Here is an 8,876-nt window from a genome sequence, read left to right as displayed (position 1 = left end):
ATACAATGTTGCCTCAGATATAAAGTCATCTCAGACATGTGAAATATAAGAAAATAGTTCAACTTGCTAAAACTTATAATATACCTTTAGATATATCGATTAGATTTGACAGATGTGAAGTGTGTGCACAAACCAAGATCACTAGAAAACATTTTCGTTTGGTTTTTAGAAACACAACTTCCTGAGTTAATATATTCTGATCTCTGTGACTTTAAAAATTTCACTACTAGCGGTGGTCGAAAGTATTTAATCACTTTTATAGAGGATTGTGCTATATGTAGAACATAGGAGGAGATTGTTGGGTATATAATATAACCCATATATGTTCTAATATAAGCCCAATAAGATAATGGACCGGTGTAGTGGGCCTACATGGGCTAGAGTCCATTACCTGTCATTAACCCTAGTGTATCACTATATATTGGGGCTGGAGGCTACAAACTTGGTATTCCAAACTAAATACCTTGGGTGTAATGCTTCAATCAACCTTTTGCTTGACCTAATTCCTCTAACAAGATACATCAGGGTTTTTAGAGGGAGAAATGGCTATATAATGTACTCATTATTTTGGAAGAGAACCCGTGTGCGATTTGAAAACAAAAGATTAAGACAAATGTTTGCATATCCATTCGTTGGATTGCCACTCTATATTTATAATGAATGGGGTGTTCTATACATGGAAGAGTACAACATGTCATATCTCATGACAGTAGGATTTCATGATTACAATCAATCAATATAAGGAAGAACATAAAATACAAAGAATGAATAAAATATTCTCTTTCCCAACATGGCATTAATTGGAAAGGCATTCCTTCTTTGGCTAGTCAAGGGTGACATCATCAATCCTTATCTTCTTATGTTGAAGATATCTTCCTTCTTGGGCTGCTGCAGAATGGAAGATTTCATGATTCAGCATGATGTCATGATGCCTTGACTATATAGAAGGTATGTCGTGGTTATCTTGAAGGAGATACGTTAACACCCTCCCGCAAGCTGGATGGGGCGGTAGAGACGTTCAGCTTGTCACGTAGCCATTGAAACCGTTTGATGGGCAAACCCTTTGTAAAACTATCGGCTAGTTGATCGGCACTATTGACGAAAAGCACTCTAAGAGCCCCACGAGCAGCCCGCTCTCTAACAAAGTGATAATCAACTTCGATATGCTTGGTTCGGGCATGTAAGACAGGATTGGCAACAAGATAAGTAGCACTCACATTGTCACAGTATAGTAGCGGAGGGTGCTTGATAAAGAGACCTATGTCACGCAGTAGATATTGCAACCAACATAAGTCGGTAGTAGTAGTGGCAAGAGCTCGGTATTCCGCCTCCGCTGACGAACGGGAGACAGTGGGTTGTTTACGAGAGCTCCAAAGTATGAGATTAGGACCAAGATAGATACAACTACCGGATGTAGAGCGACGATTACCAGGACATCCTGCCCAATCCGCATCAGAATAAGCAATCATGGCCGTAGAGGGAGAGGCCCGAAAGAAAAGTCCATGACCAATAGTACCCTTAAGATAACGCAAGATGCGCTTAACTGCGTCCATGTGGACGTGGTTGGTTGATGCATAAACTGGCAAACCTGATTTACTACGTAAGAAAGATCAGGTCGGGTCATGGTTAAATATTGTAATGCACCGACAATGCTGCGATATGTGGTAGGATCTGGGAGAAGTTCCCCTTCCAATGTCGATAGTTTAGTTCCTGAGGCCATAGGTGTTGCAACTGGTTTAGCACCAAGCATTGAAGTTCGTTGTAGAAGATCCAATGCATATTTCTTTTGGGACAACACAAGTGTAGAGGGAGAGCGGGTGACCTCCATCCCAAGAAAGAAGTGTAGAGAGCACAGATCTTTCATATTGAAGTTTAAGGCCAAGAAGTTTATCAAAGTGGTGATACCTGTTTCATTACCCGTGATGATCATATCATCAACATATAGAAGTTAGAAGATACAGCCAGTCAATGTATGTCTGGTGAATAGAGAAGGATCAGAGCGACTACAAAAAAATCCATGCTCACGCAAAACTGCTCGTGTGGCCTGTTTTAGGCCATAGATTGCTTTTCGTAGGCGACATACGTAATCAGGGTGTATGGAGTCGACAAATCTTGGCGGTTGTTGCATATAGACCTCTTCTTGAAGGGTTCCATGGAGAAATGCATTATGTACATCGAGTTGACGGAGTGACCATTGGTGGGAGCATGCAAGTGCAAGGATTAGGCGAATGGTGGGAGCCTTAACCACTGGACTGGAAGTATCCTCAAAATCTAATCCATGCTGTTGGTGAAATCCCGTTGCCACTAAGCGAGCTTTGTATCGTTCCTCAGAACCGTCAGCATTGCATTTGGTTTTGTAAACCCATTTACATCCGACAAGATTGGCCCGGTTTGGTGGGGGAACAAGAACCCATGTTTGATTCTTTATTAGGGCATTGAATTCATCTTGCATAGCTAAACGCCAATGGGAATCTTTAACAGCTTGTGAGAAACAAGTGGGATCGGTGGAAGGGGAAAGTAGGTGAAGCAAAGTGGAATAGGATGCTTGGTAGCAAGGAGAGCCTTAGGTTTTCTAATTCCATCTTTCAATCTTGTTATCATTGGGTGAGTGGAACCGTGGGAATGTGGAGCCAGTCCAGTGGGAGGTTCAGGTAGGGGATCAGGAAGGGAGGCTTTGGGCAGACCTTCTTGATCTGCAGTGGGGAGAGGTTCAGAGGGAACCACCTGAGACAATGAGTCGAAGGAAGCAGAATCAATGGGTGATAATGAAGGAGCTGTGGCAGGCACAGGGTTGGAAGGAGAGGATGGACTATGGAGTGGGCCAAGCGGTGGAAACCATTGAAGAATAGTGGTGTTGTTGGTCGGTGGAATGGACGAGGAGAAAGGAACTGAAAAGGGAAATTTAGTTTCATCAAATGCAACATGACGGGATATATACAGGCGCCCAGTTGTGGGATCAAGGCACTTGTATCCTTTGTGGTGAGCCCCATAACCAAGGAATATACATTGGCGAGTTTTAAAATCCATCTTAGTTTTGTTATAGGGAACAAGTTAGGGATAACAAGCACACCCGAACGTACGAAGATGATCATATGAGGGTGGTTTGCCAAAAAGTTTCTCATAGGTAGAAATTCCTCCAAGAACTGAAGTTGGTAACCGATTAATGAGATAGACACTAGCTTGGAATGCTTCGACCCAAAAGGACTGTGGGAGGGAGGTTGGCTTGATGCAATAAGGTAAGTCCCATTTCTACAATGTGACGATGTTTGCGCTCAGCCACACCGTTTTGTTGGGGTGTGAAAGGACAATACCTGCGATGAGCAATGCCAAAAGAGTCTAGAAAAGAAGTGAAAATTTTCCCAGTGTACTCCCCTCCACCATCACACTGAAAAGCTCGTATTGGCTTTTGGAGAACGAGTTCAACATTTCGTTTAAAATGAATAAAGCATTTAAGTACATCACTTTTATGGACTAAAGGGTATAGCCAAGTGAAACGAGAAATATCATCAACAAGAACCATGTAAAATCGAAAACCATCATTAGATACAGTAGGTGCCGGGCCTTATAAGTCCGAGTGTATGAGTTCAAGTGCATCATGAGAAATAGAAGTAGATAATGAAAATGGTAATTTAGACATTTTTCCAGCAAGACAATGAGAACAAAGTTCATTATTCTTCAAAGAACTAGTAAGAGAAATGCTACTACGGTTGACTAGTGAATTAAGAATATGAAAATGAGGATGTCCCAATCGCATGTGCCAAACATCTCCTGAAACACGACGTCCATGGAAAGCGGAATGATCCAGTGAGTGTGGAATGCCATTGGGCTGAATTGGGTAGAGGCCTCCATTATTCGGTCCGGCGTGGAGAAGTATCCCCGTGGCTCAATCCTTTATGGTGAACCCATCAGAATGGAATGTAAAAAAACAATTGAGATCACGTGTCAGTTGCGCAACCGAGAGAAGGTTCTTTTTAATAGCAGGAACACATAAAACATAATGCAAGGGAATAGTAGAGAGAGGTGTCTGAAGTTGCACCATACCAGTATGAGTAATGGGAAGAGAAGTACCATTACCGACAATGATCTGATAAGAATCGTAATAGTTAGAGTGAAGAGCCATGCTGTTGAGATCGGCTGTCATGTGGTTGGTGGCCCCAGTATCGGGGTACCATTGTTGGTCACCAGAATGAAGACTCATGGTGGCAAAGGATTGAGGAAGATCATCAGGCTGATAGGAGTGGTTGAAACGATTGTAGCAGTGGAGGGCCTCGTGACCACGCTTGCGACATATTTGGCAAGTCAGAGGAGATGTTTGATTGGTTGAGTTATGTGGTGCTACTCCCAAAATGCCATTCTTGACAAGTGGTGGGGCTAGAGTGGGACAGGTGTTGGAATGACCACGGCCTCGACCACGATTGTTATATGCACTAAAGGCGGTGTTCTGAGCGTGGACTAAGGAGTGTTGTTGGGCATGCTCGAGGCGTTGTTCATGATGCAACAACAAGGAGTGAAGTTCAGAAAAAGAGATGGGATCAATTCTTACGGAGATAGCAGTGGTGAAGGATTCATAGTCCGATCCAAGACCGTTAAGAGTGTAAAGGATTAAATCAGTATCCGTTACAAGTTGACGGATAAGAGCAAGAGCATCGGCAATTGCCTTCAACTGTTGGAGATATTCGGTGATAGTGAAGGATCCTTTGCGAGCAGACTGAAGTTGGTAACGAAGGCTCATGATCCTTGCATTGGAGAGAGAGGAGAAGGTGGATTCAAGAGAGAGCCATACATCACGAGCAGTAGGGAGACCGACAACTTGAGCGAGTACGGTGTCGGACAAAGTGGCATTGAGCCAACTGAGGAGCATTTGATCAATGCGAACCCATGTGGCATAGTCTTGGTTTGGGATGGTGAGGACATTATTATCATCGCCAGGTTGCGTGATAAACGGACTAGGGGCCGAGAGACTACCATCAACGTATTTCAAGAGGTCTTGGCTCTTAAGGATAGGGAGAAGTTGACTATGCCATAATAAGCAGTTGGTTCTATCAAGTTTCACAGAGACAAGATGAGAAATATTGGTAAGCAATCCAACATTGGGCATGATTGTTGAACCAGACGGTGGGAGGGAAGAAGAGCTAGTGGCAGATATGGTAGATGCCATTGAAAAGGGAGAGAAAAGGAAGTGAAGAAGAAGGGGAGTTAGGAAGAGAAGGATCGATTTGACTAGCAATAGAGGATTGTTAGTGCTCTGATACCATGAAAACAAAAGATTAAGACAAATGTTTGCATATCCATTGGTTGGATTGCCACTCTATACTTATAATGAATAGGGTGTTCTATACATGGAAGAGTACAGCATGTCATATCTCATGATAGTAGGATTTCATGATTACAATCAATCAATATAAGGAAGAACATAAAATACAAAGAATGAATAAAATATTCTCTTTCCCAACATGGCATTAATTGGAAAGACATTCCTTCTTTGGCTAGTCAAGGGTGACATCATCAATCCTTATCTTATTATGTTGAAGATATCTTCCTTCTTGGGCTGCTGCAGAATGGAAGAGTTCATGATTCAGCATGATGTCATGATGCCTTGACTATATAGAAGGTATGTCGTGGTTATCTTGAATGAGATACGTTAACACTGTTCTCAATGGAGGTGTTCCGAGGAATCAATGAATTCTTCCATTTTGCAATTCCATCTGCTGTAATGATATGGTAATTTCTATTTTAGTAATAAGTTTTCATGTTTTTCTCAGCTAGAATGTTCTTTAATTTACCTTAAATGAGTTTTTTTGTTGTCGATGATGATCAATCTTGAATGGTGGTCCTTTGAGATGATTATCTTGCTGTCTGGGCTTCTACCCAATCCAAAGCTTGAAACTTCATTACTTTCTGTATGGTACGGTATATGATTGTAATTTTATATATTTAATACTAAAAATGAGAAACTACCAATTAGGTTCTTTGTTGTTCCATTTGGGTTTTTTTTTCTTGGATTCCGATTTGTTGTTTCATCCTTGCTGCCTTTTTTCCCTTGCATTTCAAATTTTTTTGGTTCGGTCCCGCTGCCTATATAACTATTTGTTCTTTTGGATTCCTTATCTTTTTGTTCAAAGTAATTTTATGGGTTTCCTTCTTTCTAGCCTTTCTTACACGAATAGCATGTTTCATTTCTCTAATGAGCTTTCCTTTGTTTCACAGGTTTAATGTAGTGACAAGTTAGAAAGAAAAGAATTGAGGGCTTTCTCCTTTAGGATCAGCCAAAATTCCTTCTCTGTTTGTGTTCTCTCTGTTGATTGATTAGCGGATGCACTTTGGGGTTTTTTGGTTTCTTTCTTTGTGTTTTTACTTCATTTCTCCAATGGGCTTACCTTTGTTTCGCAAGTTCGTGCAGAGACAACCCGAATGCTTTTACCATGGTTTTCTACTTTACAGAGCCGCTAAAATTCCTTCTGCTTGTCTTTGCTCCGTCCCCCTGCTCTTTCGCAAATGGGTCCCGTTCTAGGTAAACTTAAATTCCTTCTTTGTTTCAATCTCCGCTTCATTATGTGAATTCGAGCAGCCTCGCATGGGAGGACTTTATCTGAATTTTCGTCTTTTAGGTAATTCATGCTTTCACTCTTCATGTCCATAGTTTTTAATTAATAAACCAAAACATACTGCCAACCGATCAAATTGTGACATTCAAATTTCTTTGTTTTAGTCTTCACGTGAGATAAGAAGAACACGGATCTTAATGATTTTGTTGTTTTCCCTTTCACTTATACCTTTCACCTAGACTTATCGAAACACTACAACCTTTTTTCTCTTTTTTTTTGCCAAATTATTTTTCGTAATGGAGTCCACTACACCTTTTGACAGCGATAGTTATGGCCATGCAATTTTTTCATTGTGTAGAATCATAGTTTGGCACCAGCCAATAATGATGGTACAAGAAATCATGCGATGGATTTTTCGGACTAGTTGGAGGATGCCAATGACAGGCTTGCAAGGATGCTAAAAGGAATTACTGGCATCTCTGGTGAAGCCTTCAAGGGTAAAAAAGCTAATTCCTTGATCATTTTTTTATTAAATTATCACAGTCATGTCAGTATATAATTCGCCTGAGGCAATAAGCTGGGTTTTAAAGATTTTATTGATCTTGATTTTTTAGGATTTGTGATTTTTTTGAATCAAGTAATGCATAACTTCTAGAAGTTGTGTATGAGAGTTGGGTTTCTACTCTTTTGCAAATGCCGGTCCAATATAGAGTTGGAATGATCTATTGTGTGTGTGTGTGTGTGTGTGTTAAGAAAGGCTTCAGGTAAGATTTTTTATGGCAGTGTTTGGTTATGATAGAATTCTAATCTTTTCATGCTATTTATCTGTACCTTCATGTGTGTCTACTGTTATTGGATTTTGTAAAGATTTTGTGTTTATTTTATTTTTTTACCTTTTTTATGATTTAAAGAGATATGCGGATTGGAAATTGATATGTAGATCTGGATTTTGGGGGTTGGTCAGTTTTGGTTTTAAGAAGTTGGAATTGGAAGGTCTGCTTTTCCGTCATAAAAAAAATCGATGGTCTCTGCTTCCTCCCGCCCGACGTAAGAATGAACTTTTCTTTTTTCGATAGCTTTCACCAAGACTTCGGCAATGACCTCGATGACCCACCACTAATAAGGCTTTCCAAAAGGGCAAAAATATTTTCTCCCAATTTTTCATCTATTATGTTTTCTCCCTTTTGATTTTGTGGCTCATTGCAGAAACCAGTATGAAAAAACAGAATTCCATTCATGAAGACAATTTTCTGAAGAGGCACACATGGGCTGATTTCTTGGTTAACCTCACCTTTTGTTGTTTCTTAGCTCTTGGTTGATTTTCATCAGTTGCATATATTGAACCAGTGTGTTTTGGAAGATGAATTTGCTCATTGTATATACGTGGTTGTTAATTTTCTAATGATTGTTCTCATTGGTATATGGACAGCTTTAAAACCTCTATACAAGTGAGTTGATCTCTAGTGAGTTTCTTCTTTTCAAGTTTTATTGTTAATGTATTAGTTATAGAAAGTGAATGAATATGTCTATTTTTATTTGTGGTCTATTTTCTTTTGACATTTTTATAAAGCAGACGTCAAAATTCTTTTTTTTTCATAGTTGAACCTTTATTCTAGCAATCACATCAATTTTTTTGTCTTTTATATATTCAGGATTTATCAGTAAAAGCAACACCCATCTGTAGAAAAACGTAGGTGAAAAGAGTGAGTGGTAATAAGAAGAGACTAAAAAGATAGCTTTTCCTTTTCCTTTTTTGGGTATTCTATATCCTTCCTTTGGGTGTTTTGTTAGTATCACCCTTTCGGCTTGGGGATTTTTTTAGTTTCATTTTACTAAAAGAAGGGCATTTAAGATTAGGTATCATTTTGGGTGTTCTTTCGCATCCCTTTGCTGCCCAAAGAGGAGTGGCTTTCCAGCATATGGTAACATTGTGGCAAAAAAGATATACAATATTTAAGTGCAATTATTTTCTTCTCAAATCTTTATAAATAGTTAAATGCAATCACATTATGTTCACAATGTTACTTACAAAATATAATTTATACCAAGGTAGCAAGGTTCTTACAAAATAGTATTTGATTTTAGCAGAGCAAATATTTTCTGCTCAGTTTTTTAAATGTTTAATGCGGCTATATTTTCTTTAAAATTTGGCACACTAATGGCTATCATTTGGTGAGGGTATTATGTGAAATGAAGGCAGTTCATGTTCCATATGATTTTGGCCATTCTTGCTGATATTTCACGATAAATCAATACAATCCTCTCTCCCCCAATAAGCAAATCCTCTCTCTCAAGCCGAAACTAAGTACAATCCTCTATTTTGAACAATAT

The 8,876-nt window shown here is 39.5% G+C and overlaps 1 long non-coding RNA gene across 2 annotated transcripts; it reads left to right on the top strand.

Annotated features, from left to right (window-relative positions):
* The first annotated feature begins 2,508 nt into the window (after nucleotides 1-2,508).
* LOC143882260 (uncharacterized) lies at nucleotides 2,509-8,089 on the top strand. Of its 2 annotated transcripts, XR_013252153.1 has the most exons (4): nucleotides 2,509-5,905; nucleotides 6,208-6,511; nucleotides 6,904-7,042; nucleotides 7,752-8,089. It is a non-coding gene; the product is annotated as an uncharacterized LOC143882260 (long non-coding RNA). The 2 variants fall into 2 exon arrangements; XR_013252152.1 differs by having other exon boundaries at nucleotides 2,521-5,905; nucleotides 6,904-8,089.
* Nucleotides 8,090-8,876: the final 787 nt, after the last annotated feature.

This window comes from Tasmannia lanceolata, unplaced genomic scaffold, assembly GCF_043159265.1.
Source record: "Tasmannia lanceolata isolate RefF3 unplaced genomic scaffold, GAP_Taslan_0.1 ptg000007l, whole genome shotgun sequence".
Lineage (NCBI taxonomy): Eukaryota > Viridiplantae > Streptophyta > Magnoliopsida > Canellales > Winteraceae > Tasmannia > Tasmannia lanceolata.
Note: the sequence above shows the minus strand (reverse complement) of the source record. Positions and strands in the feature narration are given on the sequence as shown.